Source organism: Astatotilapia calliptera, chromosome 12, assembly GCF_900246225.1.
Source record: "Astatotilapia calliptera chromosome 12, fAstCal1.2, whole genome shotgun sequence".
Classification (NCBI taxonomy): domain Eukaryota; kingdom Metazoa; phylum Chordata; class Actinopteri; order Cichliformes; family Cichlidae; genus Astatotilapia; species Astatotilapia calliptera.
In genome coordinates this window covers 405,613-425,760 of record NC_039313.1, presented here as the reverse complement: position 1 = coordinate 425,760, position 20,148 = coordinate 405,613, and the positions used below count along the sequence as shown (strand labels likewise).

At 41.1% G+C, this 20,148-nt stretch overlaps 1 protein-coding gene across 3 annotated transcripts in view; it reads left to right on the top strand.

Annotated features, from left to right (window-relative positions):
• pdzd2 (PDZ domain containing 2) overlaps nt 1–20,148 on the top strand; it is a 96,136-nt gene that overhangs the window by 6,830 nt on the left and 69,158 nt on the right. The window contains exon 1 of one of the 3 annotated variants that reach the window (XM_026186345.1): nt 3,025–3,105. The exons of the other annotated variants lie outside the window; for them this stretch is intronic. The gene's annotated coding sequence lies outside the window, so the exon portion shown is untranslated. Of the gene's footprint in view, nt 1–3,024; nt 3,106–20,148 lie in introns of those variants that run through there. 3 annotated transcript variants of the gene reach the window in all.

Below are 20,148 nucleotides of genomic sequence, written 5' to 3'. Positions count from 1 at the left end.
ACTAGCAAACATCATCATAGCTACATGCGGCTGTCTTCTTGTTTGATGGCAGATACTCCCTTCACCCTGGCCAAAAAGGCTAAAATGACCAAAGAAAAAGTGGAAAACAGTTAAACATGAGAGGTTTTTGGACAAAGTTTGTGTTTTTTCCATTGTTTAAGCACTGCTTCCAGCCAAGAGTGATGCCATATATGCCCCATAGCTGCAGAAAAGGCTAACATTGTTATCTTTTTACAAAAACAGCTGAACATGAGAGGTTTTTGGACCAATTTTGTGTTCTCCATTCTTTAAGCACCGGTTTGAGCACCGTTTGAGCACCGGCACCGTTTCAAAAGTACCGATTTGGCACCGGTATCGGATAAAACCTAAACGATACCCATCCCTAGATATGAACAGCAGTTTCCTCATTTGGTTCATAATCTGAATCCTGAGACTTCAAGATGTTCTTCAGCCACATCCTCCTCAGACGAATCTCCCACCCTGTGATCAAAGCTCCAGAGCCTGCTGGGCTCTCAGCTTTTTACTTCTGCTGCCCGTTTGGTAATAAACTGACAGGCTGCAGAGTCCTTATGTACTCTGCTCATTTCCTGCTGAGTGTACATTCAGTGTGGTTGGAGCTGGCCGGAGAGCAGAAAAGGTTCCCATCAAACGTCATAACATCACTTTACACATGAGGTCAGTAAGTCAGTTGTGTGTTTGAAGTGAAATATGGCTCACCCCGTTAGCCTCCACTTTGACTGCCAGGTCAAACTGACTCGAACCGTATCTATGTAATATGAACCTGCAGGGTTACAGATATGTCAGATGGACCATTTATATGTTGATCACACTTTTTTAGCAAAGCAAAATAAGTTTCATGTTAAAAAAGCAATTTGAACCATTTTTTAAAATGTTTTTCAAATATCAAAACAGTCAGTTGGACCCACAACATAACAGAAGGGTTAAATAAAGCCTGTCTGTACCTCAGCTGCTTCCCTGTCACGGTGTAGAGGAAACAGCCTGAGCTGCATTGGTAATGAGAGCTCAGCACAGAAGCAGCAGAACCAGAAATCAAGTAAGACGAGCCTCAAATTCCTAACAGCAGGGTCAGCTGCTCTCCTGATCTCAAGTCATTTTTTGGTATCAGAATTGACCATAATGGATCAGTTGGGGTGACTCTGGGTTAACAGGCTCTAAAACTCATCCTGACAACCATCAAAAGGCTAAACTTGAAGTTTACATACATGACTTCACACAGTGCGCTGCTTACTGTACTTCTTTCAGAGTTAGTAGTTCTGTGCCCTGTGGTCTCAGTTACACTGCTGTAATTCAATTCAATTCAATTGTATTTATACAGCGCCAAATCACAACAACAGTCGCCTCAAGGAGCTTTACATTGTAAGGTCGACCCTACAATAATACACACAGACATAAACCCAACAATCACATGACCCCCTATGAGCAAGCACTTTGGTGACAGTGGGAAGGAAAAACTCCCTTTTAACAGGAAGAAACCTCCGGTAGAACCAGGCTCAGGGAGGGGCGGGGCCATCTGCTGTGATTGGTTGGGGTGAGAGAAGGAAGACAGGATAAAGACATGCTGTGGAAGAGAGACAGAGGTTAATAACAGATATGATTCAATGCAGAGAGGTGTGTGAACACATAGTGAGTGAGAAAGGTGACTGGAAAGGAAAAACTCAATGCATCATGGGAATCCCCGGCAGCCTACGTCTATTGCAGCATAACTAAGGGAGGATTCAGGGTCACCTGGTCCAGCCCTAACTATATGCTTTAGCAAAAAGGAAAGTTTGAAGCCTGATCTTGAAAGTAGAGATAGTGTCTGTCTCCTGAATCCAAACTGGAAGCTGGTTCCACAGAAGAGGGGCCTGAAAACTGAAGGCTCTGCCTCCCATTCTACTTTTAAATACTCTAGGACAGGGGTCAGCATTTGGACCCGGTTTCCACGCAAAGGTAAACACTGGGAGCCGCAAATACTTTTTGACATCTAAAATGAAGATAACACTGTATCAAGGGCGTAGACTTGGCGTGGACGGAAGGGACATGTCCCCACCAATATCCTGCGATTATTGAATTGTCCCCACCAATAATTTGATCTCTTCGAATAAAGAAAATCAAGAAAAAAACGATCTGTCAGCGTCTCATTCACCCAGCGGTGCAGAAAGAGTTAAATTACGTTCTCTACTGGAGTCCTACATCATGTGACAAATATGGCCAATGTGATTGGCTGAGCCTTTCAGGGAGCTCTGTTTAGTTTCAGCAGCGGCAAACCTGCGCTGCAAGGAGGAGAGGAGGACGGCAGCAAAGAGGAAGAACCTGGATATAAGAAAGTATTTTTCAAAGAAACCTGTAAGTCACTTAAAGCCAAGTTCACTCATAAAATGTGTCACAATAACGTTACAGGCTGTGCTAGGCTTTGGCCCACATCAGTCTGAAACTGTATGTAACCATGAATAACGTGTTTGGGAAACTAACTGCATAACAGGCAGCACTATTAGTTCTCTCAGTCTCAGAGCAGCGTTTCTCATTTTGATTGAAACTGTCAGAAAACGTCAGCCTCGAGCAGCCCGGATATTAGTTTACAGAGGCTGTTAGAATTATATGTTTAATGTTAAAATGTTGGTGACACAATAATTTCATCCTAATCGCACTGACGTATTCATAGGGTTCATTTTTGAGATAAAATGTCATCATGATATGCAAATATTTCAACCAACCCAAAGCTCAGAGAGCAGAAGGTCACAGGTGAAATTGGATGATGACTTGTTGGTTCATGACTGTATTTGAAGCACATGTGTGACTGCATGTATGTGGAATGTCTCACTGTTATTGATCAGGTGACAGAGGCAGCTCTGCCATGTTGTAGCTCAGACAGAGGTGAAGAGGCGAGCTCACAGGTGACTGGCTGATGATTTGGTGCTATAGATTAACTAGTATTTATTATCATGACAATTGTTAGGCTGCTGATGTAAATTGATTCATTAGTGTATGTTTGACAAAGAATCTGAATTGACATGTCTCACTTTTTATATGGCACAAATCAATGTGTTATTTTATCAGGTGGCAATATGTCCCAGTGCAGTCAGAGGGGAAGAGCCAGGCCCAAAGGTGAGGCACATCAAGCACAGAATAATAATTGTAATCTGAGGATAAAACGCAGGTACTGCATTCAGTGTCCCCTTAGTGCTAATGTATCAGAGATGTTGGTGTAACTGAAGTAATGTTGTTAAGTCCTTGAAGTCATATTCTTTTATTGTCATGACTGTATTTGAAGCTATTTTTATGTTTGTATGATACCTGATTTATATGGAATATGGCTGAAGTAAACTAAAGCCTAAAATACTTAGTCAGTCATTTGTTTAATAGTAATTTAACATTATATAATTCACATGTAAAACTATGAATTGTAATTTTATATGGTTTAAAAGCATGTAGAATAGCATATGTAGGCAAGTATATTTCTCCTTTTTTTTAAATCAAGAAGCAAAGACAAAAAGGGAAAAATAGAAACAGGGTTCGATGGTTGAATCGTCCGTCCCCACCAACGCCAAAACCAAATCTACCCCCTTGCACTGTATATATTGTTTTTTACTTGTATGCTTTGTGTGAACAACTAAAGTGTGTTGCTTATGAAATCCATGAAATGCTACAGAGAAAATGACATGTTATTTATGTAATGAACACATTTTGAACTCCTAAAGAAATATAACAAAAGGAAAGACACCCAGCTGAACTAAAAGGATCCAGGAAACAAAAACTGTTGTGAGCCGCCACCCTCATATCGCCTTTGGGCTTTTGGAGCCTTGACCTGACTTTTAAAAAATAATTGGAAAAAAAGCACTATGCTGCTAAAAAAAAATAGATATTTGCAAAATTCTGCCTAAATATGTATTTTACCTGGTTAATGTCTGTGGCGGGGCGTGGTCTGCAGCGCCGCTGCAGGGGAGGCGGACGCACCTGAGCGTTTGTGCTCTCTATGCTGTTGTTGGTATATGTCGGGCTGTGAGCTGAAAAGCTACAGCTGGCTGTATGCGTACAGCAACTGTGTGTGAAAAGTGGTCAATAAAGAGATGCTGAAAAGCGTGTTCATGCAAACACCATCGGGTCTTTCGTGATGTGTTTACAACGGGACTTCTGCTGCTGAACCTCTGCGCACAGTGTCTGCAGATCGGGGCTGTACGAAGTCACTTTCATCTTTACGCAGGACTGTAAGCTGTCGTCTGTGAGGCGTGAGCGGTGTTTGTTTTTAACATAGCTCACAGTGGAGCTGCTGACATAATGTGGATCCGAAGATCCATAATTGGCCTACCTGGGGTTGAAAGTCTCGATAAATGCATGGCGTTTCGGCGGGTACACCGGCTTCCGCGAGCGTGACGCTTATTTTGAGCGATGAAAAAATAAAAAAATATTTCAATATCACAATAATCTTCCAATTTAGAACTACAAGTTTAAAAAAAAGAACTAACATAAAAAAAATACACTTCAGCTAAATACTTTTAATTTATTTTCCCAAACCACCTTGTAGTGTGGTTATATTAAATATAAGAGAAAGAGAGAACTTTAGGAAATTAATATAGCCACTACAATGATCATCAAAACGATGAAAAAATATTGGCGTAAACAGTTTATTTTGCAACACCACGAAACAAACGATAGCGTAAAATGAAACGATAGACGTTTTTATATCGTCATCCGATATATATTGTTATATCGAACAGCACTAGAAAGCAGTCTTACATATTTGTTTAATATGTGCGTTGAAGGACATGTCCTGGTCAAAAATGACTCCAAGGTTCCTCACAGCGTTACTGGAGGCCAAGGTAATGCCATCCAGAGGAAGAATCTGCTTAGATACCATATTTCTAAGCTTTTCAGGGCCGAGTACAATAACCTCAGTTTGATCTGAATTAAGAAGCAGAAAGTTAGCAGCCATCCAGGTCTTTATGGCTACGTTCACACTGCAGGTCTTAATGCTCAATTCCGATTTTTTGATCAAATCCGATTTTTTTGTCTCCTCGTTCACACTACAAATAAAATGCGACAGCAAACGCGCTCTAGTGTGAACGCTCAAAGCGGCCCGCATGCGCAAAAGAAGATGTCACACACAACGCGCTCTGTTTAGACCAAGAACAAACAGTATTGTTTGACTGATGGCCGTTAATATAAAGACTTCGGACTTTACGTTTCCCAATTTTTGCTTTAAGTTATTTTGTTATTTACATAATAATGTAAATAACCTAATAATGATCCTTATTGCTGTTTAAGAGAGGAGCGGTGCTTCAAAGGATAGCTGCAGATTTCTGTCAGAATCTGCAGATTATACAGTACAAATAAAATGTTTACGTTGTCTTCCCAACAGTTTCACTGACATCTACACTGGATGGCTAGGAAGCGTTCGCGATGTCTTCTCGGGCGCTGATAATTGGCTTCAGTCTTGTGTCGGTGACGTAAAAGGCGGATTTAATGCGACTTGACCGTTCAAACAGCAGTCGCTTTCTAAAACATCGGATATGTATCGGATTCAGTACCACATACGAAAGTGACCCAGATCGGATTTGAAAATATCGGATTTGCGCCGTTCACACTGTCATAGCATGATCGGATATGGGTCGCATAGGGTCAAAAAAATCGGATTTGATGCGCTTTCGCCTGCAGTGTGAACGTAGCCAAAGTCTTTAAGACATTCCTGCAGTTTAACTCATTGGTGTGTGTTATCTGGCTTCATGCACAGATAGAGCTGGGTGTCATCTGCATAGCAGTGTAAATGTATGCTATGTCTTCTAATGATGCTGCCTAAGGGAAGCATGTATAATGTAAACAGAATTGGTCCTAGCACTGAACCCTGTGGAACTCCATAATTAACCTCAGTGTGTGAAGAGGACTCTCCATTTACATGCACAAACTGGAGTCTATTAGATAGATATGATACAAACCACTGCAGCACAGTACCTGTAATACCTACAGCATGTTCTAATCGCTCTAATAGGATATTATGGTCGACAGTATCGAATGCTGCACTAAGGTCTAGCAGGACAAGCACAGAGATGAGTCCACTGTCAGAGGCCATAAGAAGATCATTTGTAACCTTCACTAAAGCTGTTTCTGTGCTGTGATGAGCTCTGCAACCTGACTGAAACTGCTCTATGTTGGTACAGGGCATTGAAGATGATAACAGCGGGTGGATTATATTCTTAAACTTAGTTACAGCGCTTTCAGAAAGACATCTACTGTGATAAAGTCTACTCTCCACTGCTGTGTAATCAATTATTGTAAATGTAATCAGGAAATGATCAGACAGGAGAGTATGGAAGAAATATAGTATCATCAGAATTCAAGTATTTTTAGACATTGAATTTATGACACTGAATTTTTATCCTCCAAATTTCCCTGCAAAAATATTCACCTGCAAAAATTCACCTGAAAAAATTCACCTGCAAAAATTCACCTGCAAAAAATTCACCTGCAAAAATTCACCTGCAAAAATTCACCTGCAAAAATTCAACTGCAAAAGTGATGAACTTTAATGACCCAAGCCAGAGCAATCAGCACCAGATCGAGTCGAGTGGCTCTCGGCCAATTAAATTACGCTGTTTGATCACATGACACCGTTAGCCAGCAGTGTGTCTCCTAAAAGAGAGCTGTTTAGAGGTGAGTGATTAAGTTTTTCTCCTAAATAGAGATCATTACAGAACGCCTAGTCCTACTTAAAATCCCATTTATTTTTATTTTATCATCTACTCGAACTAAGGAAAACGTTTGACTAACTCAAAGACAATTTCCACGCCTCCCCTGCCTGACTGCAGAGGCAGTTTTGAATTTAGGAGCAGCAAGATGGAAGCGGCAAACCCTGGTGATTCTCCGGTAAGTATATTGTTTTTTATCTTCAAGTTTGTCTTTTGAAACGTTAATTTTATTTAAATCCGTTGCTCACGTATAAAGTACACAGACGGGGTCTTTGCTCAACTCGTCTGAGGCGTGTCTCACTAAGCGCTACATGCTAGCATCCTGCTAACCGAGCTACCCTTTACATGCTGTGCTTTAGAAAATAGGATACTCGTTAAAAAATACTCCGCAGATATTGATACATAGACGAACACTGCAAATATAATGTTGTAAACGAAAACGGCCTTTGGTGAAGGGGTAAAATACACCATGAATAAAGCCATAGATTGAATGGCTGCCATGGTTGCAGAACGGCCTGATTTAATGACAAGAATGGGGAAGAGTGAGGCGAAGTGAACCAAAGCCACAAAACACGGTCAGACAAGGCGGCAAAAGGGCAGTGATCTGTCCATCAGTATGAAGTTGGTGTGTGCTTTGGTGAACAAAAACTCCAGACCGGTAGCAGGAAGGTGGGAGACTCGTGTTTCACTGGAATAGTGGTGAATTAAAACATCCTTTGTTGGGGACATTTAGGTGTAAATGCATCCATACAGGTGAGACAGAGGCAGACCAGACAGTGAAGAAAACAAGGCAAACATTAGAAATATTAAAACGGAAATATAGGATTAATATAACATACAATTGGGGAAAATGTAAGGAACACAATGTAAATGATATTGTAAAGTCATTAAAACAGCATACTCTGATTAAAAGAAACAGATAATTGGGTAGGATGATGATGATAATAATAATAATGTTAAAGAACATGTACAAGATGGGTATGTATACTTGTAGCCAGAACTTAACAACTACAAAGTTGTAGCATGCCAGACCATCTTGATTGAATGTAACTTCGCTCCACACAAGTTTTATGGTAGACATATTCATATTGGTATCTAATAAATGATTAATTCTTAGATTTTATCAAACGTTAATTTATAAATTGTTTCTGTCTTTATGTGTTTGTTTCAGATTATGCAAGATGTAATTATTCAGTCAGCAAGACACTTGCTGCAGTTACTGACATCATCCAACTGAACTGCTGCTGTGATGAATCAGAATACAAGGTTTACTTTAGCAAGACTTATGAGTTAATGCTACATTTAACTAAATTGTTATATATTTTGTGTCCAATATTGTCTCCATATGATTTTGTTTTTTGCAACATCTTGCAGAGAACAGAGTCAAGGTACCAGCTTGGTCAACCCTAAAAGACCATCTGTTCATCAAGAAATGACCAGGTGAAAAAGTCATAAACTAAACACTCTGCATGAATTTAGGATGCAACTTTATATCTTACCTGCTCTACACTCAGGGCTTGAATTACAACAACAGTCAATCACATAAAGAAAAAAAATACTTTTGGTAGTTCTGTGTCTCTCTCTCTCCTCCAAACCCAGATGGCTGCTGGTACTGAACCGGGTTCTGCTGGAGGTTTCTTCTTGTTAAAGGGGAGTTTTTCCTCTGCACTGTCACTTCATGCTGCTCAGTGTGAGGGATTGTTGAGGTTGAGTCCATATGTCCTGCGAACAACTGCTGGGCAATGACACCATGCAATCTTCTGGGATTCCTTGGATAGAAAACCTGTGAGCTGCACTTGTCCTTGGTCTTCACAGCTCACCTTTTTACTGTTTATTGAATCAAAATTCTCCAGTGACATGGATTCTACATTGTAACTGATGTGATGTTCTATAAAGTGGTTTTAATAAAAAAAAGGCAAAAATTAGTTTCTTTATTCAATTTTTGAACAGTGATACTCATTCAGTAAATGCAAATTATTTACATGGCAGTGCACTATAGGCATAAATCTAGACCCCTAGATAAAACATGATGGCATTATAGCAGTGACAACTCCTCCACAGTAGCAGGTGGGATTTTTCTTTTTTGAGGACGGCTCCTTTTACCTGTCACTACAGATGGTCTGTTTGTTCTGATCAAGAGCCTTTTTTTGGGCAGCTGAAGAGGAGAAGTCTATCTTATGGCCAACCTCTGGCTGTATCTTGGTCATATTACCCAGCAAAACCCAGTATGCAGGTTCATCTGTAACAGTCCTTGTGCCACAGATCACTGTTGCTTCTACATTAAACAGAAGAGCAGTGACATGGGTGCAGGTCTCCGTGACTCCGGCCTTACAGCTGCAGTGGGCGGCTTCAACCTTCCCTGTGATGCTCACAGTGACCCATGGCTGCAATGCTGGTTCATTCAGTCTTTGAGAGTGCAGGACCTGAAACACACACAAAGTTCTTGTCTTTAAATGAACTATGAGCCAAGGCTGACATAAATGTTTTATCTACTTAATCATTAATGTAACAGTGTTTAGAAAGTTAGCACATACATGTAATTTTTCATTTCTTTATGTGTCCATCTATAGAACGCTGCATGTTATAGTGTAAATCTGCCTGTTCTGTCAGAAACCTGCCTGCAGAAAATGAACCTAAAGGATGTAATGCAAGGATGTCATCACTTTCAAGATGGAGAAAGCATAAAGTGACAATTATGAATCACCTAATATGATAAGGAGATTCTGCAGGTCATTAATCAATGTATAAAATTAAAATAAAATGTATTTTTAGTGACACAAGATACAAATATGGAAGGAAGATGTATAATCGCTCAGTTTGGGGAAATTGTGGGTAGCCTGCAAGGGCCTCAACTTCTCCATACCCACAATGTGCAACAAATGGGCACAGCTGATCTTCAACAGTGGAACATCGGCCAGTTACTTCCAACTTTAACGCAGCTTGTAGTCTTGGAGAGCAGCACACCAAAACTGCATGCACAACTTCTGCTAACAGTGGAAACAGATTAAGAAATCCATGCAAACAGATTCATAAACCGAAAGAATATTATTTTACAGGATTAATGATCATATCAGCCGCTGGCTGATCACAAACCCTGAGGGTGTATACGAGAAGCAGAAGAAGCAGAGGGGATATCCAGTTTAAGTTCAGATAGTATTTGTAAAGATATTGACCATATCCTTTTCTGAAAGTGTGGATATAATGGATGGGGTAAGGTACTGACATGCTACAACTTTATAGTTGTTAAGTTCTGGCTACAAGTATACATACCCATCTTGTACATTTTTTTATTTTATTATTATTATTATTATTATTATTATCATCATCATCATCCTCCTATCCAATTATCTGTTTCTTTTAATCAGAGTATGCTGTTTTAATGACTTTACAATATCATTTACATTGTGTTCCTTACATTTTCCCCAATTGTATGTTATATTAATCCTATATTTCCGTTTTAATATTTCTAATGTTTGCCTTGTTTTCTTCACTGTCTGGTCTGCCTCTGTCTCACCTGTATGGATGCATTTACACCTAAATGTCCCCAACAAAGGATGTTTTAATTCACCACTATTCCAGTGAAACACGAGTCTCCCACCTTCCTGCTACCGGTCTGGAGTTTTTGTTCACCAAAGCACACACCAACTTCATACTGACGGACAGATCACTGCCCTTTTGCCGCCTTGTCTGACCGTGTTTTGTGGCTTTGGTTCACTTCGCCTCACTCTTCCCCATTCTTGTCATTAAATCAGGCCGTTCTGCAACCATGGCAGCCATTCAATCTATGGCTTTATTCATGGTGTATTTTACCCCTTCACCAAAGGCCGTTTTCGTTTACAACATTATATTTGCAGTGTTCGTCTATGTATCAATATCTGCGGAGTATTTTTTAACGAGTATCCTATTTTCTAAAGCACAGCATGTAAAGGGTAGCTCGGTTAGCAGGATGCTAGCATGTAGCGCTTAGTGAGACACGCCTCAGACGAGTTGAGCAAAGACCCCGTCTGTGTACTTTATACGTGAGCAACGGATTTAAATAAAATTAACGTTTCAAAAGACAAACTTGAAGATAAAAAACAATATACTTACCGGAGAATCACCAGGGTTTGCCGCTTCCATCTTGCTGCTCCTAAATTCAAAACTGCCTCTGCAGTCAGGCAGGGGAGGCGTGGAAATTGTCTTTGAGTTAGTCAAACGTTTTCCTTAGTTCGAGTAGATGATAAAATAAAAATAAATGGGATTTTAAGTAGGACTAGGCGTTCTGTAATGATCTCTATTTAGGAGAAAAACTTAATCACTCACCTCTAAACAGCTCTCTTTTAGGAGACACACTGCTGGCTAACGGTGTCATGTGATCAAACAGCGTAATTTAATTGGCCGAGAGCCACTCGACTCGATCTGGTGCTGATTGCTCTGGCTTGGGTCATTAAAGTTCATCACTTTTGCAGTTGAATTTTTGCAGGTGAATTTTTGCAGGTGAATTTTTTTCAGGTGAATTTTTTGCAGGTGAATTTTTGCAGGTGAATTTTTGGCAGGTGAATTTTTGCAGGTGAATATTTTTGCAGGGAAATTTGGAGGATAAAAATTCAGTGTCATAAATTCAATGTCTAAAAATACTTGAATTCTGATGATACTATATTTCTTCCATAGGAGAGGGTTTTCAAGAAACACTGTTAAATGTTCAGTTTCTATGCCATATGTTAAAACAAGATCTAGAGTGTGATTAAAGTGGTGGGTGGGTTCTTTTACATTTTGAGAGAAGCCAGTTTGATTTTCCGAGTTTTACAGCTGGGGTGGATGAGGCTAAGCATCAGGCTTTCAAATGAATTAAAAGTCTGTCTGAGTCTTTGGTTGATTAATCCGATTGTTAAGTGATGACGTGACGAATCCTACTTCCGGGCCTAAAGTAGTCTGCGTTTAATATGGCTTTTGTGTTGTTAACATGTTTAATGTTATGTATTTTCTTCTATTTAATCTCAAAAAGCTCCTAAAATAGTGAGTGATCCCTGTTGACCTCCCTCGGCTTTTATTACTGCTAATCATTTATTTAAGCTCAGTTTTTAAAACCTTAGGATGTAACTACAGCCCAGCCCATGCAGCAGTATATGAATGACTAACCTCGTATTGTGGATGGATTATCTCAGTTGTTCTCCTGGCTGAAGTTTGGTCCTTTTACAGCATCCCGCCATGCGATTACATTTGTTCCTGACCACCGAGAACACTCACGTTAACTTTTATCGAGTGGAAAAAAGTTAGCTTGTTTATATTATGCTAACATAGCTGTGTCGCTAGCGGTCACGTAGCACATCATTATATACCAGCTAGCCCAACTTCAGTAACCCTACAAACGTCACTGCTGTTTAGTTTCCTGTCTTCATTTACGCTGGAAGTGATAACAGAGCTGTACGTTTGAATCTGTTTCCAAAACCCCGCAGTCAGGACATGCTATATTGTATTTAGATAGAAGCTAGCGAGCTAACTCCCTGCTAACTTCTAACTCCGTTAAATGTCATAAATTCCGTTTTCATGGATGCCTGGATGTTAAACTCAATTGTTACACCTGGTAGAGCAGAACGCTGATCATTTTATTAAAGATGAAAGACTTTAGACAGTTTTTCAACTCTTTTTTTTTTTTCTGTTTGGGAGCTGACACAGTCTCTATGGAGATGGGTTTTTGGGGGGTAGCAGGAGGAGAGAAGCTGCAGAGAGGCGTGTAAGACTGCAACTCTGCTTCCTGGTCCCAACTCTGGATAGTCATATTTTTGGGGGTTTAATAAATTTGTCCATATTTCTAGAAATGAGAGCTGCTCCATCCAAAGTGGGATGGATGCAGTCTCTCCTAACAAGACCAGGTTTCCTCCAGAAGGTTTGCCAATTATCTATGAAGAACACATCGTTTCTGGGACACCACTCAGACAGCCAGCAATTTAAGGAGAACATGCGGCTAAACATGTCACTCCTGGTCTGATTGGGGAGGGGACCAGAGAAAACTACAGAGTCCGACATTGTTTTGGCAAAGTTGCACACCGATTCAATAGTGATTTTAGTGACCTCCGATTGGCGTAACCGGGTGTCATTACTGCCGACGTGAATTATGATTTTACTGAATTTACGTTTACCCTTAGCCAGCAGTTTTAAATTTCCTTCAATGTCACCTGCTCTGGCCCCTGGAAGACAATTGACTATGGTTGCCGGTGTCTCTAGCTTCACATGTCTGAGAACAGAATCACCAATTACCAGAGTTTGACCCCCGGCGGGTGTGTCGGTTAGACACATGAACAGGTTGGTGGTGTACCTGGGGCTTCTGTTTAGGACTATGCTTCCTCCTCACCGTCACCCAGCCGCCCTCTTTCCCCAGCTGCTTGGGGTCTGCCGGGGAACAGCTAGTGGGGCCTACGCTATCTTCGGCTGCACCAGCTACAGGGGCCTGGCTAGCTACGGGTGAATGAAGGGTGCGAAGCCGAGTCTACAATTCAGTAATCCTGGCCTCCAGAGCTGCAAATATGCTACATTTGTTAGAGATATCATTACTGCTAAAGGAGGCCGAGGAGTAACTAAACATCTGACCAGTGGCGTGTCTAGAAAATTTTTGTTGGGGGGGCCAGGTAGGGGCACAGATTTGGAGAAGGGTGGCAGATGTAATTGGCAGATAATGTTTAAAAAAAAAATTCTACCAACCATTAACCATAATTCAATAATCCTATAAACCTAATAACCGAATGAGCTTTTAACTCTTATTAGAATGAGATTTTAACCACTACGGTGCAAAGTTTTTAGATACTGCGTTGATAAAGTACAAGAGATACAATCAGTGCTTTGTCAGTGTTTACTCAGCATTTAAGGACATCAATATTTGCATAGTATTTTTGCTGACATGTAGTGCACATATGTTTTGGGCAAAAACATTTTTGAATATTAAAATACGAACATTTGTAACAAATTAGCCAATGCCAATGTAAAATTTTATCTGCCTATTTAAAAAAAGAAGATAATCTTCTCACAAACTGGTGTTTGATTTTGAAACAGGAAAAAAGTGGGGAAACAACTGAAAAGACTAACATTTGAATAAAACCTGAAAGCAAGTAAATACTTGCTATGCTGCCTTATGGTAAACTTTGGTAATATTGATAAAGAACAGCACTGGCTGATGATGAAATACAGTCAGCTGGCATGGTGACACTGCCAGTATTAACCTGCAGGGCTGGACCGGGACAAAAAATCGGGCATTTTCACTACAGACCGACCCACCAGGTAGTAAAGCCATAAAGCCTTTGAATGAAAACAAATGCTGTTGTGACAGTGATGTACAGTCTTGTTGGTATATGTATGATTTCTATACATTTTACATCAGATAAAAACTTTGGTTGTAAGATTTAGATAATTATTTAATAAAAGCGAGATATTTTAAATGAGAATAAGAAAGAAAAGTATTTCTTTGTGCCCACCTCTCCCTGTTAATTCCCTACCTGCCCCCTGGCATAACTTTGCTAGACCCGCCCCTGCACAGTTACCAGCTGTCAGCTACGTAAAAAAGGATCCTGGTGTTATTTGTCTCTCAGAAACAGTTCATAACTTCCCTTCAACTCATTCATGTCACCTAAACCTGTTTCTCCATCACCTGTTCAGCTCTGATGGTTCAGTAAGGGCATCTCCTGGTTTCATCTTCATGTTTCCCTCTCACCACATATCCAAACCGACATCATGACCAGCAGCTTTATAGCTGTGGCTCCAGCAAACATCAGCTGATACTAGAAATTAATATTAAATAAATTCTAACAACAGCTGATCAAGCTTAAACGTGCTGCTGTTGTTTAGCGCGACATCTGCTGGTTTCCTCTTTCTGGCACAAAGTGGGCGATAAATAAACAAGAGAGAAAAGCTGATCATTGATCAGTTTCATGATTGAAGTAGCAACAGGAGAGGGAGGGGGGAGAATGAGAGAAGAAGAGGCAGCTGTGCAGCGTAAAGACAGAATAAATCCAGCTTTGTGTCTTTTTTCCATTCTAGCTAAAGTCCGGGACAAACTGCGTCTCTTCTCAGCTCAATACGAAACGCGTAATATTTTCTCTGAATGAGGGACCATTCCATTTTTAAGGAGCCGTTGGCAACTCTACTAACTAACCTTATGAATAAAATAAAGTTCACTATCAGTAACATCATAGCAACTGAACAGCTGTACAGAAACTCCGTCATGCTAGCTCGGGCAGTATGAGTTATTGCAACTGACGGTAAAAAGTCAGCACAACAAAAATAAACTCCACCTAAACTTAGTTTATATCTGACCCAGATAGACTGCAGCTCATAACTTCTTACCTGAAGTTCAGTTCACCTGACACTCGGACCGGCGGCTGCCTCGGGTCTCTCCTCCTGCCTCCCCTTCCCTCATCCACCTGCTGGCCTCTGTGGAAGCCCCGCCATAGCCACCACCAAACAACTGAGTTATTTTTACACATGGACCTGCATCTGGCCAATCCACCACCTCTCATTGTTCATGCCATTACAAAATAAAAATAAAAAATAAGTCACCGGGCATATGCCCGGTATGCCCGATGGCCAGTCCAGCTATGTTAACCTGCAACCAAATCTGCAGCTCCATACAGCAATGTTACGACTTAGATTATATCTTATAACTCATAACTCTTATGTTAGCTGCCCTCAGTAGCATACTGTCTGAAATATTCCACGGCTGCAATAATTCTTTAAGTGTTATTTTTTCCTTGGGATTCTAATTTCACCGAAGTTTACTAAACTCAACAAACTTAATATTACTTACCGGGACATTTATTCTGTCCTCATTTTCTTTCACCGAAAAATTGTTTCCTGCGGTGCCGTCTTTCGTGCTTGGCTCTCCTACCTTTGCTAACGTGATGCACATAGCGCAGAAGCCGATGCTGCATTCACTTACACTCGGATATCTGAGCTTCACCGTGAAAACATAATCGGACATTTGATATTTGATTGAATTGTATTGTTTTGCCTTTGGGGTGGCACCTGGGGTGGCCAGTCTGGTTGGGGGGGTGGCCTGTGCCCCCCTAGGCCACCCCGCTGGACACGCCATTGCATCTGACACAATGAGCAAGAAAGTGCAGGAGGGACAGGTGAAGTAGCCATGGTGCTAACGAGTCGGCTACGAGCTAAGCTAAGCTAGCAAAACAGTACAGAGACAGTGAGTGAATACTTTGGCTATAAATTAGGTAGTGAGTACTCAGAAAGTGTGCTTCGGATGAAGCACGTGAAGATTATACTATGAAAGAAGAATGTATTTAAAAGTTTTTAATTAAATTGCTAAGCAGATAAGCTACTCAGAAACACCACTGTGTTTGAGCAGGAACAGGAAGTGATACTCTACCACAGAGAGAGTGAACACCAAGTGACCTTCACATAAAAAAATATTTTGGCATGCGACTAAAGAAATCCTAGGTCACACCGGTGCAACCAGCCGTTCGAGCGCCAGTGCAACCGTAGAGCCCTACATGGGAAGCAAGAAATATTCCCATTGCTTAACTGATCTTGAGCCAGGAAGGGATCTATTAGTAACCAGTATGAACAAGTGAATAACTGCTGCAGATAAAAGCTTTGTGTATGCAGCTACACATGTGATTATTGTATAAAGGTTTGACATGGAGACTTGTGTGTGTTGTTAAGTTTGCACCAGTCCAAACTCGAGGAACAGAAACCTGGTTGCCTCTAGGTTAGAATGCAAGTTCGAACAAGTGTACAAGTCTAAGAACCATTACTGGTTCACATAAATGTTGAAGGACGAATAAATCCCCCTGTAAGAAAACACAAGTCTCTTTTCTCTCAGTTATATTGTTTATAATATTACATCTTGGCTGCGTACGACTCTGGATACTGTAGCTCCTGTGAAAACTAAGGCCTCAAATCAGAAGTACCTGACTCCGTGGTATAATTCTCAAACACGTACACTAATGCAGATGACTCGTAATCTGGAGAGGAAATGGCGTGTCACAAATTTAGAGGATCATCATTTAGCCTGGAGAAATAGTTTGCTGCTTTATAAGAAAGCACTCCGCAAAGCCAGAACATCTTACTATTCATCACCAGTGTTCGGACTAACGCATTATTAAGTAACGCGTTACAGTAACTACGTTATTATTGCGGTAATGAGCACAGTAACTAGTTATTATGCCAAAATCAGGAACGCGTTACTCGTTACTGGGATTTAGATAGGGTCGTTACTCGTTACTTCGTTTGGTGGCATCGCGTAGTTTCCACAGATTCAGTAACATTAGCAAGTGGTGGAGGCCAGCAGGTGGATGAAGGAAAGGGGACGCAGAAGGAAAAGAGACCCGAGGTGGCCGCCGGTCCAAGTGTGAACTGAACTTCAGGTAAGAAGTTATGACCTGCAGTCTCTCTGGGTCAGATATAAACCAAGTTTAGGTGGAGTTTATTTTCGTTATTCTGACCTTTTCCGTACTGCGTGCTAGCTAGCATGACGGAGTTTCTATACAGCTGGGTGGTGCTATGAAGTTAATGATGTTGAACTTTATTTTGTTCATAAGTTATTAGAGTTGCCAACCGTCCCGTCTGGTATTCAGAGAAAATATTACGCGTTTCTTATTGAGGTGAAAAGGAACAGTTTGTCCCGTAATTCAGCTACAATGAAAAAGGCACAAAGCTGGAGTTATTCTGTGTCTTTGCTGCACAGCTGCCTCTCCTCTCATTCTCCCCCCTCCCTCTCCCGTTTCTACTTCAATCATGAAACTGATCAATGATCAGCTGATCAGCTCTCTTGTTTGTTTATCGCTCACTTTGCGCCGAAAGAGGAAACCAGCGGATGTCGCGCTAAACAACAGCAGCACGTTTAAGCTTGATCAGCTGTTGTTAGAATGTGTTTAATATTAATTTCTAGTATCAGCTGATGTTTGCTGGAGCCACAGCTGTAAACCTGCTGGTCAGGATATGGTTTGGTTATCTGGTGAGAGGGAAACATGAAGATGAAACCAGGAGATGTCCTTACTGAATCATCAGAGCTGTGATGGAGAAACAGGTTTACCTTTTAGGTGACATGGATGAGTTGAAGTTATGAACTGTTTCTGAGAGACAAATAACACCAGGATCCTTTTTTAGGTAGCTGACAGCTGGTAACTGTGCAGGGGCGGGTCTAGCAAAGTGTTGCCAGGGGGGCATGTAGGGCATTAACAGGGAGAGGGGGGCACAAAGAAATACTTTTCTTTCTTATTCTCATTTAAAATGTCGAGCTTTTAAAAAATAATTACCTGAATCTTACAACAAACGATTGATAGATTGATGCATATATACCATCAGAACAGTGAACATCACTGTCACAACAGCGTTTATTTGCATTCAAAGGCTTTATGATTTTTCCTATAATGGTGGGCCGGTCTCTAGTCAAAATGCCCGGGCCAATTTTCTGTCCCAGTCCAGCCCTGTATGCAGCTCATCTGCAGTCTGCTGTTACCTACATCTTCCTATTCAGAAGGCAGAATTTCCGAGTGCTGAGTACAATCGAAAGCACCACGACTGCAGTTTTTGTGTTGGATGTAAAAGGCGCACATGACGCTGTGACGTAGGCTAGAATCATGGCAGCAGTCAATGACGGTCCAGGCGTGGGATTTCTCTCGTGGAAATATGCACATTATCTTTTTCTTTCTATTGGTAGGTGGCACAGTGCACTGTGGCAAGTAAGCAAGCTAGAAGACTGGCAAAGTTATGGGAGCAACACATTAACAAGAGAATTCTGAGTAAAACCAAAGTTACTTTCCCTAGTAACTAGTTACTTTGAAAGTAACGAGTAACTTGAAGTAACTGAGTTACTTTTGAGAGAAGTAACTAGTAATGTAACTAAGTTACTATTTTAAAGTAACTTACCCAACACTATTCATCACTGATTGAAGTAAATAAGAACAACCCCAGGTTTCTCTTCAGCTCTGTAGCCAGGCTGACAAACAGTCAGAGCTCTGTTGAGCCAACCATCCCTTTAACGTTAACTAGTAATGACTTCATGAACTTTTTGACAAATAAAATTTTTATCCTTAGAGAAAAAAATGACCAATAATCATCCCACAGATGTAATATTATCTACAGCTACTCTTAGTACCACTGATGTTAAGTTAGACTCTTTTTCTCCAATTGATCTTTCTGAGTTAACTTCAATAATTACTTCCTCCAAACCATCAACGTGTCTTTTAGACCCCATTCCTACAAAACTGCTCAAAGAAGTCCTGCCATTAATTAATTCTTCGATCTTAAATATGATAAACCTATCTCTAATAATCAGCAGTGAAATCTGTGCGAATGTTTTTGTGTTTCTTTTGACTCATCTGTTCGTGAAGCAGCCGTTCACACTGAATGAATCGTTACGCAGGACGAATTTGCTGCATTTATTTTTTCACATCAAGTTCAATGGTACGATGTTTTGGATGTGTATGAACATCTGACCAATCACATTGTTGTGTAGTGCTGACACAGTCAAAACGCTGTTGTTGTGTCACAGAATGGCTCACATTCTCTGACTCCTCGACTGTGGTCCCATCCTGCTAACAAGAGCTCAAACCGCCCACTGACATCCTGCAATATCAGTCGCTCTCCCTGCACCGTTTGCCCTTCTTGTCATACGAAGCACGTGAATGACTCAGTGATATGACACAGCCCTGCCACGGAGGGCGAGACACCAGCAGCTGCTGATATGTAAGGAAATATGGATACTTACGGATGTGGGTGGCAGGTGGCAGAGCAGGTCAGCCACTAATCAGAAGGTCGGTGGTTCGATCCCAGGCTGCCTCCTGGCTGCATGCCAGATATCCTTGGCATCTTGGGCAAGATACTGACCCCATGTTTGCCTACTGGTGGTGGTCAGAGGGCCCGGTGGCACCAGTGTCCGGCAGCCTCGCCTCTGTCAGTGCGCCCCAGGGTGGCTGTGGCTACACTGTAGCTGCCATCACCAGTGTGTGTGTGTGTGAATGGGTGGATGACTGAATGTAGTGTGAAGAGTGCTATACAAATACAGGCCATTTACTTCCTTTCATGTGACATATTACTGATGTAGATACACAGGCTATAAGCAGCTGCTTAGAAAGCCAAAGATGCAACATCCCTCGGAAAAAACATGTTTCAGTTTTATTATGTGGCAATATCATGCAGCTCAGTAACAGTTATTCCATAATGGAATTAAACTTTTTACTTGAATATTCGATACAGTCCCATAGTCACAAAGTGAAGAAGGTTTGTTGAAATTCTTGCACATTTATTAAAAATCATATTTAAAAATGACGTGTAGCTGAGGCTTCACACCTTTGACTGCAGTTGCAGCTTTAAGTCTTTTCGAGGATGATGCTACGAGCTTGGCACGCATATCTTTGAGCAGTCTCTCCCATTTATCTTTGCAGAACCTCTCAGCCTCCGTCAGGGTGGGTGAAGAGCATCAGTGCACAGTTATTGTCAGGTCTCTCAGGGATGTTCAGTTAGCTTCAAGTCTGGGCTCTGG